General features: G+C 30.9%; 1 pseudogene; it reads right to left on the bottom strand.

Annotated features, from left to right (window-relative positions):
* Positions 1-20,232: 20,232 nt before the first annotated feature.
* On the bottom strand, positions 20,233-20,365 carry LOC147823488 (U2 spliceosomal RNA; annotated as a pseudogene).
* Positions 20,366-21,415: the final 1,050 nt, after the last annotated feature.

Here is a 21,415-nt window from a genome sequence, read left to right as displayed (position 1 = left end):
TTGGCCCAGTTACACCCTTTTTAGGTATCCTCTAGAAAGAATAAAGACATATTTTAGCATTACATGAATATCCATGTTTATAGCAATACAATTTATAGTAGCTGAATCTTGGAAGTAGCCTATATGTCCATAAACAGGTAAATGGATAAAGAAAATGTGATTTGAGTAGTACTCTGTCATAAAAGATAACTTTGAATCATTTGTAGGATAATGGATGTGCCTTGAGACCATAATGTTAAGTGAAATAAGTCACACACACATTTCAATATCACAGGGTTTCTCTTACATGAGAAATCCAAAATATAAATACAGACAAAGTAAAAGATAGATAATGGGATACAGGGAGATAGATCCTTTTCAAAGGTGAAGAAGATACTGAGGTAAATGGAGGGAGACTGAAGGGTAGAGACAGGGTGAAAAAAGAATTGAGATGTGTTATGTATATGTACCAACTCTCTGCAAGGAACATCATCATTATGCATTGCAAACATACTGATAGAAAATACAATCTGAAGAAAAAGAAAAGAAGAACAAAGTGCACAATGAAGGGAAATAACCATAATAAGCATTCTGAGACCTAAAGGACCCAAACATATCTCACAAGAGAAATATGAGAAGAATAGCCTTTATGTGTGTGGTATAACTTTTGGGGGGATCTGAGTTTACCTGCTACTATTTACTGGTACAGAATATTAACATGTGTGAAAAAGTATGTCATCCAAAATGATACTTGCATTATTTTAAGGATACTTCATTTTCATTCATTATGTAACAGGTCCTGGAATTTTGGCATGCTCATAGTAGCAGCATATATTTAACTTACTTTTAAAAGCAGATCCATTAGCCAATATTTGCTGATTCTCCCTCTGAATGAAAACATCATGATAGAGTCCATCATCTTTTAGAAATTGACTGGAAAGTATTTTGTTCTACCATAAAGCAAACCATTAATTTAATTTAAACTTTATTGAAATGTAATATTCTAATAAAATATATCTTCTCTTATAAGCCTAGTTTTAGAAAGAATACTAAAGATTATGGAGAATTTTAACATGATATATATGAAATAACAAGTTATTTTTTCTCATTTAAATTATTAGCCCATGAAAATAATAGGATTTTTAGGATAGCTATGTGTTTCCTTAAGACATTTCACTTTCATCTGATAAAACATGTTAGAATAAAAAAATTATATGCATGTAATCTTTAATGACAGGTACATGGTAACTTTGAGAAAGGTACTTAGAAGATATTGACATACTCATTTTTCATATTTTTCATTAATGTTTTTAAACAGCCTTATTACTTGCATAAAAGAATTCTGTTTTGTATTTCATCTTCATTTTTATATGTGCAGTCATTCTTTGGCAGCTGTATGGAATTGGTTCCAGAATCCCTTACAAATATCAAAATTTATGGATATTCAAACCTCTTAGATAAAGTGGGACCGTACTGACATATAACCTATGGACACCCTCTCATATACTGAAAAATAACCTTAGTTTTCTTAAAATACCTCATACAATTCAAATGCTATATAAATTGTTGTTATCTGTATTTTTAGGGAATAATGGAAAGAAAAAAGTGTACATGCTCTGCACAGATATTTTTTTCTTCCTGACTACCTTCAGGTCATTGTTTATTTGAGCCTGTGGATGAGGAACCTGTAGATATGGATAGCTGAGCATGATTTACTTGGTAGTCCCCTGAAAATTCCTTAACTTTTACCACCTTATCATACTTCACCTACAATTTATAAATTTATTGCTTTTATTCATCATACGCCTGGTGATTAGGTCTAGAAACTCTCATTCAGTTAACCTAAGCAATAGAACATAAAGTAGTAACAAAATCTTTAATTGGTTTTAAAAAACTATAATGCTGATGAATATAAAACCTTAATTGACCAACATTATATTAATGCTTACTTCCATTTTAGCAATTTTTGACAATTTTTTAGATTTTAAATAGAATTATTCCATTTACTATGCAGGATCTTTAATAAAAATATTTTATTGAGTCACAATTTTAAGTATTCAGTGATAATCATCTCATAAGTCAAATTATCACCTAATTTAACAAATATATCAGACAATTAGACTCTCCATGGGCCGGGGATTTAGCTCAGTGGTTTTGCCGCCTGCTGCATAAGCACAAGGACCCGAGTTCTATCCCCAGTACCAAAAAAAAAAAAAAAAAAAGACTGATAAGTCAACCATCTAGACTTGCCATGGATATGTACAGTTTTTGTATATAACTTATTTTCTTGCTAAAAAATGTTTTCTATTTTTATTTATTATTTTCCCACTTCTGACTCTACTATATTTCATATTGTTAGGAAAAATTTATGAAGTCACATAATAAAATCATTTTCCAAATGAAAGGCATATATGTACTATTATATAGATCTCTTTTAACACATTTGGAATATATTTTACATATCTAGTCATGTACAAATATCTGATACTTTTTCCTAATAGTATTTGCCAAAAATACTAAGTATCTAAGCAATAGTCAGAACGTTTTTTACTTCTTATTATAAAGAATAATGTGAAAGACCTGGGTTCAATCCACAGTACCACAAATAAAGGCATGCGTGCGCGCGCGCACACACACACACACACACACACACAGAGTGAAAAATAAATGGGTAAATATTGAATAAAGGCACATCTGGAACAATTCAAGCTCAAAAATCAAAGACGATATAGAAAAAACTATTTTGTACTTTGTCAAATTAAGTCAATTTCACACATTTTGGTGCAGTGGCCTTATTCAACTTCTTGAAAAAGACAAGTTTATTGATCAGACAGCATATTTAGGGGCACAGCAGTAAAAAAAGTAGCAATTGATTTGTAAGTAATACTTCAGGGAGTGAGTTACAATTTCATTTGAAGGTTAGTCAATACAGTAGGACCTAAATGCTTGTTGGTAGGAGATATCTCATGTAATGATAGAGGATGAAGTAGAACATTAATTCTTGTTAAGAAAATCTTTGAGATTATTTATTATGCTTGTTTATTAAATACACACACATATATATATATATATGACATTTTTAAAGTTACAGCACACATATTAAATATACTTGTTTTTCTAAAATTTATTCTTACTGAATGTGTTAAGTCTTCCATCAATAGGTAGTTTGAGGACATGGGTAAGTGATTCTATTAGTGAATGACTAATGAACATGGCTCATTTCACAATTTTAATTCATGAGCATGGATCTTACATTCAGATATTCTGGGTTCAAATCTAAGGCTTTACCTCCTCTTACTATTTGAATTTGCATTAGATATTTATTTCTTAGAACTCCAGGTTTCTTATGACCACAATAAAATGGTGCTAATAATGATTACCATATATTTGTTTTTAGAATAAAATAACTTAATAAGAGAAAACATCTTTGCAGCTGCTTAATATTGGACAGAAACTGGTGTGTGCATTTAACCATAACAAGTCTACAGATAGGCAAAGTCAACATTCAAATGTTAAAATTGATAAACAGAATTTTCTCAATCTCAAACAACTAGTGTATACAAGAAACAGAAATTGAATAAGAAACACACACACACACACACACACACACACACACACACACACACGCAAAACTGGCACCAGAGTTTGTTGCATCTACCACTGGCGAACTAATTCTAACAAGTATCTTGTCTTAGTCCGATGAGTAAAAAGTGCTTCATGAATGTTGGTTGGAAAGAAAAACATAATAAGACAAGGGACTTGGATTATGGTAATTCACAGCATTCTCCTTTCTTTCTACTTTCATCTTGAATTTATTTTTCACTCATAACTCAAAGGACCTTGGGGGAATTTCAGAAAACTGTATGTATGAAAGTATTTGGGATTTGAAGAATCTGATGCTGGCATAACTAGAATTTGTGTTCTCCCCAGTGCTCTCCAACAGTGGGAGACCCGAAAGGGCAACAGATACAAAGATCTTCACCAGAGATATCTGCCTGCCAGATATTATCATTTATTTTATTTTATTATTATATTATTTCAATTTTCCATATTATTGCCTCCAGTTTTTTTTTCTCATAAATTTTTTAAAAATTTGTTATTTTGGTCATTTGGAGTTTTTTGTAACTTACTCACTGGGACTTACTCAGGTATGATGGATGATATCAGTGAAACAAATAAGGACAGATAAAGCTGTTTCTCTATTTGTGCCAAAGAAAGTTTCCCTCCAGATCATTCTGAAATTTAAGATGCTTTCTTGATACTATAATACCTTATGTTTGCATACTCATCGCCCATAGGAATTGGGGACAATTCAATTTGTGCTTTTACTTTTTATTCTCTTCTTGCAGTCAAGAAGACTAGGAAAAAATTTACAAATAAATTGTAAATTATAATAACAATAATAATAGTATTGCAATATTGAAATTCTGTACAAAAGTAGATATCTAGATCCAAAGAATGTAACTTATTATTAAATATTTCACTGATTATATGAAACAGGAGACACTGAATTACTGATTTACACATAAATGCCCAAGGCTAAATACTAAAAGAAAAGCATTTAAAATTCTGAGAATAATATAAAGTGTTGGAAATTTTATGATGATAGAAGGCAGATGAAAAAGTGGACAATAATTAAATACATCAAACAAGCAAATTATTTGAATTGGAAAATCTGAAAATTAAAAGAACAATGAATTTCACAGGGCTTAAATAAAAAGATAAATATTCATTAAAATTCTTGATCTTTACATTAAAAGAAAAAGAATTATAATAATCTAAGTCCAAAAAGAAAAACTTTAAAAAGACCCTACTAAGAATAAAAGAAGGCCTGGTTAATATCACATTAGTATCAGATGAACATATACAAAAAGTCAGTGTTTAAAGCAGTGAAATCACATACTCAAAAGATGGAGGCTGCAATTTTCATCAAAAATATCAAAGGCTGAAATGAAATATAAAAATAATTCGAGGTTGTAAATAATTTAGAAAAGATGATACGTATGTGCCTCACTGCAGAAACAAATAATATATTTCACTCTGAATCTTTTTCCTCTTGAGTTTGTACGGCAGGGATTCAATAGTAATTGGTGCTCATCTGGTTGTATTATGCAAATCTTTTTGGCTCCATAATTTCATGTGTTAAGTAGCCAGGGTTCCCTTACTCATGTGCTGTGGAAGCCACAATAATGTTCCTGTCCTCAAATATATCTGTGTCCTATACCCTAGAACTCGTATTTATGTTATCTTACACAAAGGGATTTTGCAGATATTAAGATGAGAAAATATAATAGGAATAGCTGAGTGGGCCAATGTAATGGCTAATTTCCAGAAAAGAAAGAACAAAAAACTATGATGAGTAAAATAGGATTCTCTTTTATCTCTATCTTTCTCTTTGATACAGTATCTGAAAAATTTTTATTTATATTCTTTACATAGATTTAGATTAAAGTGAATTGTGCTATCATTGTGCAAACTTAAAAGATCTTGCAAATTATATAATTATATACAAGTTATATAATTTTAAATATTTTCATAACATTTATGATCTCTGATAAAGCCAGTGGTTTATTTTGTCATACAAACATTTAAATATTATGTATTTAATGTATCTACTTGATTCTCTGGTAATTTTTGTGTTCTGAGACTTAGCTGAGAATGTTAACTCTCCCTATTTATTTTAAAATAAATCTCCACTCATTTATTATGTTTCTACATATAGACAAGTAAACATATCAAATGAATTATTCAATGATTCACTATTTTCCTACTGAAATGAGTTTTGCATTGTTTTTTTGTTTGTTATTAAATAGGCGTGCATATAGAATTTATCCTTAATTATCCATTTACCTTTGCCAACGTCTTTGGTTAGTATTAGACCAAAGCCCAAATTATACTTTCACCCCCTCTATGTAAATTTTAAACTTGAAAATGAACATTACAAAGTAGAAAGGTATAAAATCATGTTGTCTCTGTAAGATGTTTGGGAATCAATTTAACATGTTCTTGCACATAGTATGCAGCCTGACTTTATTCAGCTTTGTCTTACATTAATCATCTAGTCTATATCTTTAAACCTTAAAACTTACTCTGCAGATATTTATTGCAAATTATTTATACTTAAATATATTGTACAGATGTGAATTTATTTTATGCCATTATTTCTTTGAATTGAGGAAAGAGAGATGATGATGAATTCAAGTTGCCAAATTTTGACTTTGCTATATTTGACCTTGTAGCCTTTAGTCTTCCCATTGTTTTAATATTTACATTTCCCTTTCTATATCACTTACTTATATATGTGACCTTTAATTATTTAAAAATGAGACAGATCTTTCTGAAATTAAGACACTTCCTTAAAAATTAAGATGCTATAAGTTGCTTAAACTAAGCCTTTAGAATTCTATCAGTTATCTGTTCTCCTCTTTAAACATCTGTCTTCTCAACTGAGACTTTTGAAAAAACTTTTCCTCTTTATCTTTCTTACATATAAACAATGAAGCTATATGAAAATTGATTAATATATACAATGCTCAAGTATTCCCAAATTATTTATTTATTTTTATTTATTTATTATTTATTTAGGTTGGTACTATAACATTCATTTTTAAACTCTTTGAAATTGGAATCGATAATGCCTGAACTGTGGAAAACCACTTCGTCTTATTGTAGCTATCCCATTAACGTATCTCCTAGAGTTCACCCTCAAATATAAAACCCCAATGCTTAGAGTACATTGAGATGAACTACATCAGGATTTCTGGGACATAAGTTTGAGAACTAACTCTCTAAATCTGGATGTGATTGGAGTTCATTACTCTCTTTCCAACACTTATTTAAATGGTCAGGTCTTTTGCAACCTCTGCAGCAATTTGTTTGATTTAAATTCTCTTAGTTTTAAAAGTACAAATTGATTATTGTTTTCAGATAGATGAAACTTATTATTGCTAGTATTACCATTATGCTAGAAAACAATAATTGTTATTATAAAGAATTAGATACTTGTTTACCTCCAAAATTTTGCATCTGTGTGTACAAGAATATGTCAAAGTAACCACAGGGAATATCACCACACTGACTGAGATGGGCCAGCAGTGTCTCTATACAATTCAAGCACGTTTATCTTCTGTGTGTGTTCTCAAAGGCAATGTAGGCAATGATCAATTAGAATAACTGATACTGAGTAGAATAAAATTAATCAAGAATTCAGGAATTCACCCAATCTGTTGATCTTTTCTCATTCCCTTTTTAAACTCAATTTCTAATTATTACAGAGTGATTATTGTCATAAAATGTTAAATAGTGAGAAATTCTGAAAAACTATAAATTAATCACAAAATAATAGTAAAACTGTACCCTTGTGTTGAATATTTTATAAAAATTTCTATATCCTAACAATAATAATGGCTTATATTAACACTAAGGCAAAAATCACCTTTTCCATTTAATATGGCAGTAAAATTTATCAATGTAAATTATTCATAAAAATAGCTGTCTATGTTAAAAATGTTGAAGCTACCCATCAACAATCTTTGTTCAACATAGTTTTAATATTTTTCAAAAGACACTATTCTTTCTAAAGTTACATGTCTAATCAACAATCTGCAAGAGCAATTACTTTTAGTTAAAATGACTTTCAGTTTAACAGATCAATTATTATTCTTGTGATATTTATTACAACTTCCTATTAAACCAAGAATCAACAAATGGAATCACGTTAAATTTACAAAACCAATTCTGTACAACAAAGGAAATCACCAAGAGTGAAGAGACAACACACAGAAAGGGGGGAAAATAAGCTTTTGCCTGCTACTCCTCAGACAAAGGACTAATATCTAGAATAGTGTATATAAAGAACTAAAAAAAAGACTCGCCCAAATTCAAAGACATAGTAAAAAATGGGTGTCTTACTGAATAGGCACTTCTCAGATGAAGAAATCCAAACAACCAGTAAGTATCTGAGAAAATGTTTAACATCACTGGCCTTTTGAGAAATGCAAAATTAACAACACTGAGATTCCATGTCATTCCAGAAAGAATGGCTATTATCAAAAAAAATAAATAAATAAACAAAAACAAGTACTAGAGCTGGGGATTTAGCTCAGTGATGCTGCCTCTTGCGCAAGGTCCTGAGTTCAATCCCTGATACCAAAAAAAAAAAAAAAAAAGTGCTAGCAAGGATGTAGGTGAAAAGGGGCACTTCTTCATTGTTAGTAGGAATGAAAACTGGTACAATCACTATGGAAATCAGTATGGAGACTCCTCAAAACACTAAAACTAGAAGTTCCACTTGGCCTAGCTATTTTCCTTCTACGTATCTTCCCAAAAGAGTTAAAGAGATCATATAACAGTGATACTTGCTACTCATGTCTATAGAAGCAGAATACACGATAAAAATCTTGGAAAGAGCCTATATGTTCATCAACAGAAGAATGTATATAGAAAATGTGGTATTTATACACATTGGAGTAGCACTCTGCCAGAAAGAAGGATAAACTTGAGTCATCTACATGAAAATGGGTGCATCTTGAGACCATAACGTTAAATGAAGTAAATAAGGCACAAAAACTTAAATATCACATGGTTTTGCTTATATGAAAAACTCAATGGATAAAGTGTGAAGTAAAAGACAGCTAATATGAAAAAAGAGAGAGAGAAAAAAAGTTACTGTAATTCAGCATGGTAAATATATCTAAAAATGTCCCTTGATTTATATAATTGCTTTATGTGTTTTATATATATTTTGGCCTCAGTCTGGTTGTTATTCTGTATATATGATAATTAACTTTATCAGGAATTATAAGATAAATGAGTCTGATGATGGCAAAATAAAAGATAGTGGGGAAAAGGGAAAAATAATTGAAATGTGTCATGTAAATGTACCAATTCCCTACAATGAATGTAATCATTATACATTGCAAACTTGTACTAATAAAAGTTAAAGTTTTAAAAATATATTTTATTCAATATTTGTCCTTGACAATTATTTTATCTCTGTCACTACAAAAAATAGATTATCACACAACTGAGCTATTAAACTAAGATTTTTTTTGTGCTACTTTTCCCAAGTATTATTTTTTCTTTCAGTTACTATAAAGCAGGTAGGTATGACCATTGGCATTTTTTACATACACGTGCTAAAACACAAGGGTGGTACTCAACTATGATTTAAGAGCTATGATTGATAATTGTGTCTCTAAACTCTTCATTTTTTTATGGCCATGCCACACAACATAGATAGAGTTTGGTAAATAAATAATTAAACAAAAACACTTAAGATAAATGATAAGTTTTGTATTTGTCTTTTAGTCTTCCTTAGCAATTTACTTATGCCATACAGTGGAAAAAGAACTGGTCAAATATTATTGATAGGATTGTGAATCATTATTTCTGACACAGTTGTGTTTCAAGCACTAGTTTGATTAGAAACAAAACATTCGTACCGAAATGATAATACAACTGATGTGGTTGTTTCAAGTCATGAAATACAACAATAATATAATAGGAAAATATCTATTATATTGTTGCCTAGTTGTTTCCTGTGTCAAATGAAGTCTATATCTTATTATTCATTCAACATAAAAGGCAAGTTTCCTATTTTCTTCCAGGTATTTGAGGCTTGAAGGCCACATAATTTTCGTCTTGTTTTGTTTCTACTTTTTATTTATTTAGTTTGTTTTGTTTTGTGTGTTATTTTTTTCATTTTCTTGGTTCTGACTCTTGAGAGAAATTTGTGATTGAGGAGTAGAGCATGCAAATGTCATTTGTATTAAATACATAAATGGCCCACGATGATAGTGTAGCTTGCTCACTTTTTACTCTAGTACACTTCCTACTTGAGATTATACATACAGGTGAACATGTTTACTTTCTAGGGTTAATAGTATAATGAAAGGGTTGATAAAACTTCAAACAACTTCAAAACTTCAAACTTACATGCTTTGGGCACAGTATTATACTGTTTACTGCCTCAAATTTTATTGCCTAAGTGAGATGGTTGCTACAGGAACAACTTGAGCTATATGTACAATGAAGTTGATTTTTTTTCTGTGCCTACTTCACATCTGTACACACTTAGCTATCCTAATGGACATAACCAGATGGAGAGAATGGCTAGCTTCTGATAAAATAAAGAACACTACTCCCTTGTGAATTCTTCCCGCAGTTTTGTTGTAATTCATGTTGGAATGTGGAACTTTAGTTTTAGTTTGCTTAGAAATCTCAGTAAATTGAATCTACAGAGATTTGCTCCATAGATGTAACATTAATTCAATAACACATTTGACTAAATGTGGGAAATTGAATGCTTCATGGCAGCAACCTGATACTAGTGCATCAAATTCTCTAGTGATTTTTGGGAAAACTCAGCAGAAACTCTCTTTTTTCCTAATCCCAAATTAATTTACTACTTATTTTTTGAGACAATAGTGATATATTCTGAGTTTCAAAAGAAGGTCAAAATTTTTTCTTAGATAAATATCTTTGTGTTCTTCTTAAGATAAAAATTAATAGCCATTATCCTTTTCTTATGAGGTTAGTCATTTTTAGCTAGAGAAAAAATAGAAAATTGACATTTTGGAGTAAGTAAATTTCATCTATAATCTAACTTAATTAGAAATGACATTCTCTTTGCTTAAAAGTACTGCTTACTGAATGCCTATACAAGTGGCAATAGAAATATTAAATTACAAATATTTTTGAGGTACAGAGATGGTGGCATTCTTTCCTTACTAACAAAAATAAAGCAAAATAGAAAAATCACAAAACTGTACAGATACATCACACCATACAAATTACATTTAAGTTATTCAGGTAGTTACTCCCTTGCATGAGTATAGAAAAGCCTCAGATTGATTAAACCATGCTCTCTAGCCAAATTACTGAAGGTCATATGCTCAGAAGAAGGAACTGTTTGCAAGTAACGATGGTCTCAGATGGCCCCTTAACCAGCCTAGGCAGTGTTTTCCAAAGTTCCTCTGGCACTTTATTTTATCTTTACTACATTTCCCAAACACATACAGGTCAAAATTATCTTTTCATAACAAAATGTCAGAGAAATGCCTTATGATTATTCACATAGAGGAAATTTAGCTGTCCGTTTTTGCCTCATCCACAACATATCTTTGTGTCAGTGACTTTTTTTCCTGAGCCAAAGTGGCTCAGGAACAATTGTAGGGTAGGGTGCAGGAAACTGCAATATTGATTATGTCCCAAAGCAAGCTGTAAGAAGTGCAGACCATAAAGAGTTAACCCCACAATTGGTTTGCTTATAGAAGTGAGTCTGGTTGAAGCCTCTGAGTGGAGGTCAGAGTAATTCACACCCAAATTCCATTTCCACAACTAAATCCTTCTTAACTAGAAGGACAATATTCTAATTACAAGGATATATTTTGTCTATTCTCTTCCTAAATTAGGAATCCTTTGTCTTGTCTTTTATGAGCCTCGCTTACATTAATTTCCATAGAAAACACACAAATGCACATCCCCATACATAGTACTGCCCTTGCAAATAGCTTGCCTTTACCCCAATTGATTATTAATAAAAATCAGGGGCTTGGACTGACCAGCTCCTTTGTCAGTTGCACCAGTATCGATCATCCTGGCACTCTGCTTTCTGTCTCTCTTAGTTATGTCTTTTAGATGTTTTTTTTCTTTCTTTTTTTGAAATCTTTTGTTCCTGAGGCCTGCACCATACACTGAGTAGGAGACTGGACAGAAATTTCCAGTAAGGTTTCAGGGGTCCCCAGTAGTAGGGTATTGTGGTACAGTGGTTTCCAATGCTGCTCCTTGGAGATCATGGGTCCCTTGGAAATCGTTCAAAGATTCCAAAAAATTTGTTTGTAATATTAACATTTATAGTGAAGTAAGTAGAGAAAACACTCAGTGTGGCAACTGTCAAATTGCAATGCCCTAGAGACCACTGTTGTGTTATCTTCAATCATGAGGTTAGTTTGTTTTTGTGGATTCCTTAGTGAAGTATGGTGTGCAATGCATAAATACATTCAAAAATCTTATATTATGTTACTGATTAATAAATTATAGCTCTGCCTTAATATTTTCATTTTCATTTTTAAATCTCTGTCCTTCATTAAATTGTTTATCTGACAACCAGTTAAACAGTATTTAAAGCTAGGTTGTTGTTTTCTCCATTCACCAAGTAATGGTCAGGTACACGGCAGGTACAAAATGCAAAAGAAATCATTTTTATTTAGTTATTTTTTTTTCTTATTCAATGGCCCTAGAAGAAATTCATTTTATTGCACAAATGAATATGCTTAAATTATTATTTCCATAATTTCTATATTAAGGATCAACCTAAAATTTTTTTGCAAAATTTGGTACCAATCATTTGGTGAGATAGTTACTCTTGCCATAGTAAAAAGAAAACTTGAAGATCAGGGAGAAGGGAGGCTTTGACCTATCTGCTGAGTTGATGATTTTCTTTTTCATTTTCTTTTTTTTTTTTCAAAGCAAATCACTTTTCAAAGCAGCTACTGTTAGAATAAGCTGGACATGTAATCTACTCCTGCTATTTGGCACTGGAGAATTTGACTACTCAATCTGAATGAGGTAATATTATAAAACGTTTTATTTTCTATTAAATAAAACCATTAAGAAAATGATTTCAGTTCTTTCTGTCACTGAATGATTCCCCAATTGCTTTAGTGATGATGTAGAGTCTTTCTAATGTTGATATTTATCTAGAAATAATTGGGAAGACAAATACCAAAGTTCCTAGAACAGCCCAAGATATTCACAGTTGATAGACAGGTAAGGAAGACGGTGGTTTTAACAAGGCCTCAGAGTATAAAATGAGGGGCCACTTACCAGAGGAAGAAAAAAAGGGGATGATTACAGGCCAGTTATCAAGGTGATTTATTTTGGCATCTCGGGGACTTTTTGCACACTTCATTAGCCAGTCTAAAAATAAAAATGATTATGTGAAAATAAAAGAAAATTGCAGAGAAGATTATGTTTTGTTAAAGGGTCATGCAATTCATGAAAACAATTATTGAGCTTTTTTGAAGCAGGCATTTAAAGCAACCATTCAGGGTCAAATTATCTGTCTCCCATGTGGCTCATTGACTGTAAAGTTATAACAAAGATTTCTATGTTATATCCAGGTACACTGATATAGTTTCAAGATATAAAGAACTAACTAAATAATACTAGTTCTTATAAAAAGTTCTCTCTTCACAGCACTCAGTTTATCTCTAATAAACATTTTGGTTAAATATAAGAAACATACAAAGACTATAGTCCTAAATAAAAGAACATCTTATCAGGGAAATTTCTGAAGCTGAACTTTTTACAATGTTGTTATTTTAATGAAATGTAAATTACTCTGCCACCAAAGACCATATGGGATTTGTTTAAAATAGCTTATCCATAATTTTTTCTAAATTTTCCACAGTTGTAGTAACTGTCAGTATTGAAATGTACCATAATTGGGTGTTTTCTTGCTAGTTTTCTTTGAGGATTATCTGTATTCTTTGTCAAAGTCAAGCTATCAAAAATATCATTTTTTCTTTGTAATTTATACCTAACAATCCCACTTTCCACTCTCTCCTTTAGATGGATGGCTTCTAATCTATGCTGGGTAAGAAAATCTTATAAACAAAGTTATTAGCATGGACTAAATATAGAGTAAAAGTCTATAAATAAATGACAGAGGACTTTTATTAACAAACCACATAGATAAGAAAATACAGTGTGGCTTATTTAAATTCTGATTGTTTGTTCTGAAGCATTTCCCAAGTAAGTGAAATGCAGCTTACTGTAACGTAATATGCAATAATTTTCCAAATGGTCTAGATGACCTTTCTTTCTTTCACACACTCATATTTTTTCACCTCCAGACTGCTAACAGTAGTTCTGAGTCTGCTAGAGTCATACAGAAGGGGAAGAAGAATGTGTGGAAAAAGACTTCACTTTTGTGGTACTGTCCCAAGATGCCAAGTGTTTAAAACTTACTTTTATGGCATTTTAATAAATTTCGAACTTTCTTTACATCCATATAATGCATTTTACTCTAGTAGTCTACTCCCTCTTGAACGATGGGTTTTTTCCTGTTATCCACTCAAACAAATCCCTCTCTTATGAGATTCCATAATCATATCCCCAGTAGGAGTCCTTTGGCAATATGTAAAGTGCTTCAACCTAGGTTTCTCCCATGTGGTCTCTCTCTATATATTTCCTTAAACTTTTCAACATTTTAATACTATAAACTTAGGAGAGAGAGATAATAACAAAACAACAATACTTTCTATATCTAAACTTCTAAATAAACTGGAAGGTCTTCAGTGATCTTCCATAACAGACATGAGAAATGAGACCCTCACAAAAACTCCACTCCACTGTCTGTTTGCTTATCTATTTTTATCACTTTTTTGTAATAGATTTTGATGGTTGTAGCTGAGATCATTTGGCCTGCAGAAGCTGTAATATTTGCCATCTGTTTACAGCAGTTTGCTGATCCCCTCAACTCTAGACCAGTCTAGCTGAAGCTAAACTTTAGGTTATTGTGCTCTTAAAACATCCAAGGAAACAAAATGAGCTCTGTAAGTGGATCTACTGAAGGTTACTGAGAGATGTATGAATGACATGTACCTCTTCCTAAAATCATCTCATCACAGTCACTTTCTCTGCTATCACTAATGCAAATGTTTTTTAAATCAGACTGTGGGTAATAACTTTGACCTATCACAAGGATTATCTGTGGTAAAACTTGTTCTGACATCTAATATTTAGTAATTTTACACTTTAGTATGAACCTTCCAATGGAACATTTGTAACTAAGCTTTTAGAAAAATGAACTACCAGGTACCTCTCACTTCTTCCATCCCTTTCCTCCTCCCTCACCAAGACCTGGATAGGCTGACATTCTGATCACAGACTTTCAGCCTTCAGAATTGTGACAAATGCCTGTTGTTTAGAAGCCATCCAGTTGATGGCACTTGGTTATACCAGCCTGAACTGAGTAAGACAAATTTCCCTCTGCCTTATTAATCCTTATTGGTTTCTGTACTCAAAGGCCTGTGAATAATTCCACTTTCTTCATTCAACACAGCCAAAATATGAAGTAGTGGAACTCAGTAAATATGTCTTTATGAAATTGTTACAAAATATATGTTATTATTCTGTACCTTAGAATTTGCAATTAGAAATGGAAAATGTAACTGGAGTTTAATATTAAATATTTTTTTTCTTCTTCACCTTTTCTTTCTATCTAATCTCTCCTTAACTTTTAGCCTTATGATTTAAAGACAATTTCAGGAGGTTTCTAAATATACTAGATAGAAAAAATATTGACTCATTTTCATGTTGTAGACTCTAATTTGAACATATAAATTAATATGATATGCATGCATACAAAATAAATTAATATATAAATGTATGTGCTTATATAATTACACTGAATGAAAAAAATCTATATATTTATTACATGTATGTATTTATAAAAAATGCTTGACTCTGAAATAAACAGCTTGAACCATGTGTTCCTGGTGAGATTCTTTATGTTCTAATTACCATAATTCATGGTATTTTTAAAAACTGACCACATTACAAATCACTGTTTCACAGAAATTTTTTCTTAAATTTAAAATTTAATCAAGACAAACTTAACATTTTGGAAAGTGGACATTGCATCTGTACGAATGAATAACCTTCTTTGTGCTTACCTGAAATAACATAGTTTTAATAATCTCTTGATTGCTTCTAGGTTTCTAAATCTAATCATTGCAGAAAAAGTGGGCAATCAATATTTTACTCCATTATAACTGATAATGACATTAAATTTTATCTAGTGGGGAAAAATCTATTTGAATTAAAAAGAAATCTGAACTGCTTTATTCACCCCTGGCATGTCTCCTTTGAGATACTTAATTTTGCCAAGCAGCCTTAAATATTGGCTAGACCATGGGAGATGCACACTCACTCAAAATAACATTTATTTCCCCCAAAAATGAGTGAAAGAAACATTAAAACAATTAACTTCACAAAAACTTTATTCCTCACAAAGAAAACCCTTCAAAGAGCAATATTATGATAAAAAGCTGTAGCATATTGTGTCCCAGTTTAGAAATTGCATGATGCTATCTTAAGGTTCATTTGAAGGAGGAACTTTGCCTATCAGTTATACTGTTTTTGAAAGTGGGCCAAAAATTGCATAATTATCAAACAAAGCACTTTTAATCATATCATCTCAGAGATGAATACTTTCTTAAATGATCTAGTTTTAACTCCTTCATTAATAACTAAAAATCAATTTGCTGTTTTCATTTTACCAAGTTGGACCCCTACAGTTTCTGACATATGAGGTTTTGTTCTCCATTACCTGATCCTTAAAACAAGTCAGGAAATTCAATAGGGAACTAATGATATTTATGTCTACCACACCTTTATTTACAAATTTTCTCCATTAGCATTTTCAAATGTTTCATTCAACTGTTTTCCCTCTTATTTTCCCCCAAACACAATAATTTTCTTTGGCAATAAAATATACAAAGGGTAGACTTGGTTCTATCTTTCTGATTTCTGGCAATTGGCATTTAAGATATCATACAAATAATGGGAGATGGCTTCAGGGCAAGATATCTTGGCAACATTCAATTTTTGTTTCATAAAAACAAACATGCCTTTTCCCCCATAATCTGTGTTACACTACAAATGTTAGAGCTATTATGAAAGTCTTTTTAGAAATAACAAATAATACTTCAAAAATGGTATTCTATATTTTTCTCCTACATTTTTGTACAAAATTTTAGCTTGGGAATTTTTTTGAAAAAGTAAAAAATAGCTTTAAATATTTGAACATAATGTAAAAATTATAATAAATAAAAATAATATAATAACTATGTAATGGCATTTTAAAATGCATGTGAATGCATGAGCTAAATAATTGTAAAACCCAATCTGTATCTTAGTTTATTGTGTTAAAACTATAAGTGCCCATAAATGTATAACAAATTCACTTTCTCCTTTTCTTCCTCCCACTGTTATTTCTCTCTCTCTTTCCTCTCTCTCTCTTTCTGTCTCTGTCTTTCTTTCTTATCTTTCTGGATCACTTTCATTTTCTCTCTCTTTTCAGTCTATATTTTGAAAAGGTTAATGATATATTATTGATACCTAAGGATAAAAAATCTAGGTACCAAATATAACTAAAATCTAGGTACCAAATATAACTTCCCCTCATTTTTTTTCTCAGATTCCACACTAGTGACAGTCACAAAATTGAATGAAATGGGAGCTCTGAAGTTAATTTTTTTAAAAAAGGAAAAAAGAGAATTTGATTTTGTATCCAGATGTTTCACATAAGTGTTAAATAACAAAAACTTCATTTCACATTAACAATGGAAATTCATTATAACCTTCCATAGATAAAATTTTTCTGAGTTTACTACTACTCTATTGAAGTAAAATGAAAGCAGGTTTTCAAATTCACATAGTTATTCTTTTCTGTAGCATGGTTTTCTTCACTGGTCTATTAGCAGATTGATTTTTAAAAGGACAGATTCTTGAAATATATAACTGTATAAGGAAAAAATTCTCTATATTTACTTTTCAGAAAACTATTAATAGACTATAAACAGAATTTAATCACACTACAATACTGAACTACACTAAAAGTTACTTTTACAACTTTTACAAAGTTACTTTTACAGCACTAAAAATTAACTTTTTAATTAACTTTGGTAAAGGAAAGAATTTTTTTTTGTTTAATTTTTGTCTCCAATTTACCAACTTACTATAATAGTTCATCCTAACAAGGAATGTAATAAAAATCTCTACTAGCTTCCAAAAAGTGTTTACATTACACCAAAGGATAGGAAGAAAAATATGTAGGAGGATTTACATTCCATTTGGAATATAAATAAAATTAATAATAATTTACTATGTATGAACATATTTTTCTTAATAAAAAATGTTCTCTTAACTATTAAGGGAGTTGTTTATGCTGAACTTCAGATTACCAGTCGATAAGATTATTTGATTATTCAGATGGACAGATTATTTGCAAGAAGAGAAATGATTTTCAGTAATTTCCTGAATGAAATAAAAAAATATACTGATGATCTGAAGCCTTGCCTTCAGGGCAAGAAACTCCTTGAGCCAATTATGTGGACAGGTGTTCTCAAACGTTAGACTCAACAGTGCTTTCAATGCCAGTGGTTGCAATTCTGTTTCTTCATGATTACATCTAACATTGGCTAAATTCAGTTACCATTTTTGTGCACTTCCATAAGAAGTTCAGAGTGCCTAAATTGTAGTAAGAGTACAGATTCTATTACAATGTGAAGAGAATGAAGACAAAAATATCGATAGTAAACAAATGGGCTAGCCTAGTTATTTGTGTGTGTGTGCATGTGTGTGTGTTTTCCTGGATCTTTTCATAATATTAAAGATCAAAGGAAGTTTTAGTGAATAAGTACTGTATTCTTTCCCTAAGATGGCACATGCTTTTTTAATTATCTTTGATTAGGTAAAGGGATGTTCTGCATTAGTTAGCTAATTGTTCAACCTAATGAACTTCTAGACCAAGTTGTTCTCTGCACTCAATGATTGTCCCTGTATTTTAATAATCAACTTATCAAGAGCATGTACAACTTTTCCTGCTTTCTGAGCCTTTTGTAACTGTGAAATGAAAAGATTTGAATATACTTTTATGGTGACAAATCAAGAAATTAATTTTCCCCTTTTTGAACTAATATAGCAAGTAATATCTCTAAAAATTAGTGCAAAAATTAGTGTTGGGTTTATTTGAGTATGACAGTTTCAGGAAGTCTGGTAGGAGTCCACTATGATAACTCCATACTATAATAATATATAGCCTTGGTGCTTCCATCAAATACCAGTACTGGAATCAATCTACTTCTTACATTTTTTAAAAGCAAAAAAAAAAAAAAATTAAAAGTAGTTAACTTGTACCTTTCAATACCATTCAATATGAGTGAAAAAAGATCATCCATTGGAAGAGATGATCTGATAGGGATTTTATTCAGAAACTGATCTTAAATTTTAAAGTTCATTAAATATATAAAATTACAAAAGTATATACAATTTAAGTACATAATTTAAAATATATATAATATCCATAGTTTTTTTAATCAAATTGTGTATTTATGAAAGTTGGTTACTTTTTGAAGACCAACTCATATGAAATTTTCTAGGTTTTTTCCTAAGTGAGATATCATTTTTTTTTTACTTTTGATTGTTTTTATAATATTTCCCTTCTAAAATTGTGTAAAGTTGTTGGAAAAATAAAATGAAATCATTTATGTAATTGCAATAGATCAAGATAGTATGAAGAAGAATATATATATATATATATATAGACCCAATAGCTAATTTAATTTTAGATTTTAGACAAATTGTGAACAAATTGTAATTAGGTATTGGATTTATACAACAGAACAACTAACACTACAACAATCTTAAGCCATAAGAATCACAGTTAAGAGATAGTAATAGCATCTATTGTATATCAGAAAATTAAGCCAGTTTATTAATTAAAAATGAAGAATATTGACAAGCATGAAAACACAATTATATGGTATTTCTGTCATCTGAATTTTGTTTTCTAGGTCTTTATACAATCATCCACAGGATCTATGAAGTTTATTGCTTCTGAGAAATTTCTAAAAATTGTCAGTTTGAAATCTCCAAGAAAAACATTCTTCCTCTCATATGAAGATGGCAGTATTTCCTAAGTTGATATTTGTGATTTCAGACCCAAACTTGTGGGAGTTTTGCTCATGTGTTGCTAACATGTCTTTTCCATAGGATTTTCACGGTAGTTTTTTTTGTTGTTCAAAAATGTAAGATCTGTAAGTTTTAAGCTAGGTAAGCTTGCTTAAAACAATTTTGAGGAAAATCTACCAATAGCTATTGATTGAAGAATGCTTTTTGTTTTTATGGTTTTTTGGTTTGTTTTCATGTTTGTGTCATGTCTGTTTGAAATAAGGCAGAGGCTGTAATCACTAGATTTCTAAGTTGGTGGGTCAGCCTGTGACAGAGTCCTAAAGTAAGAGTAGGAGTAGATGAAGCACAGAAGGTGCTTTACTTCTTTGACATTAAAAACCAGTGACAATATTTTAAGCCTTCAACTATCAGTGCTTTGCTAATTCTATTTTCAAAATTTTGTTTATTGTTTTGAAAGTCCCTTAAGTTTGTATCCAATTTAAATTGTGAGATTTCTGGATGTTTGCCAATATTTTGCAATTGGTGATTGAAATATCAGTCACTCTAAACAGGTGTTCTTTCCTCTAGAAAGGCAGATTTGGAATATTCAGATTGGAAATTAATCAATATTTTTGCTATCATTGAATTAAAATGATAAGAACATATACTACACTTGATCTTAGCCAAAAGGCCGAGAAGCGATTTACCATTGAATTAGTAGTAGCCCTCTATCAAGCAAAAGCTTCAGTCATGGACTTTAGCAAACAATTATGGAGACATATTTAACAATAATTGCAGGAGGACTTTATAGTTTATTTATAAATGTTCATAAAGTACCTAAAGTTTACCCATTGAGGAGTTCATAGTTGAAAGGTGTATTAGGAAGTGGGACCTGGTTGGAAAAGTTGGGTCTTGGGGTATACTCTGGTTCTGGTCTCCCTGGTTCTCTTTCCTCACCGTTTGCATCTTAGCTATCATAGGTTTAGCAGCTTTCCTCCACCGTGTCTTTTTATCATGATGTATCTATCTTTTTTTTGTATTAAATTATTTTATTGATACATTGTGGGTATACAGCACAATTACATTTCTCATTGGGAATTGTACCTTTACATAATGCATCTTGGTTCTTATTTTTTCCCCATTCCTAGCCCTCCCTTCAGGCCCTCCACCCTTCCCTATTTACAAAGACTTTATTTCCATTTTTTCCATTTCTCATCATTTTTTCCTTTCCCTTCTTTCCTTTCCCCTGCCCCTCCCACTACCCCTACCCCAATTATTAGAATGATGTATCTATCTTGGAGCCAGTGCACCATGGACTAAACCTCTGACCATAAACAAAAATAAAACTCTCCTATTGTGAATTGTGTATGCCTGATATTTTGTCCCAATATGGAAAGCTGACTATATTCTGTTAATTTCATGTTTTGTTCTTAAAATAAGATCCATTAACAAATAATATTGTATTTATCTTTCCTCTAAGATTTTTTCAAAGAATTATATTTCATATGCAGATAATTTGGTCAAGTGCAATCATTTCTTTCCCCTTTTTCTCAATATGGAAATGGTGCTTGGACATGTGTGAAAGAAAATAGAATTTTATGAAAGATAAATCAACTTTTTGAAAAACAATGAAAATAACTTGGTTCTTGAGTATTTTATATGAGGAAGTTTTTTCAGCACAAGGAAGAATCAAGATTATAGTAAAATCTAGATCTAAATCTATGCAGTTTTCCATTTTTTGAACTGCAGTTGT

Source organism: Heterocephalus glaber, unplaced genomic scaffold (genome assembly GCF_053883595.1).
Source record: "Heterocephalus glaber isolate CG9 unplaced genomic scaffold, H.glaber_assembly_v1.0 deba00001577, whole genome shotgun sequence".
Classification (NCBI taxonomy): domain Eukaryota; kingdom Metazoa; phylum Chordata; class Mammalia; order Rodentia; family Bathyergidae; genus Heterocephalus; species Heterocephalus glaber.
Note: the sequence above shows the minus strand (reverse complement) of the source record. Positions and strands in the feature narration are given on the sequence as shown.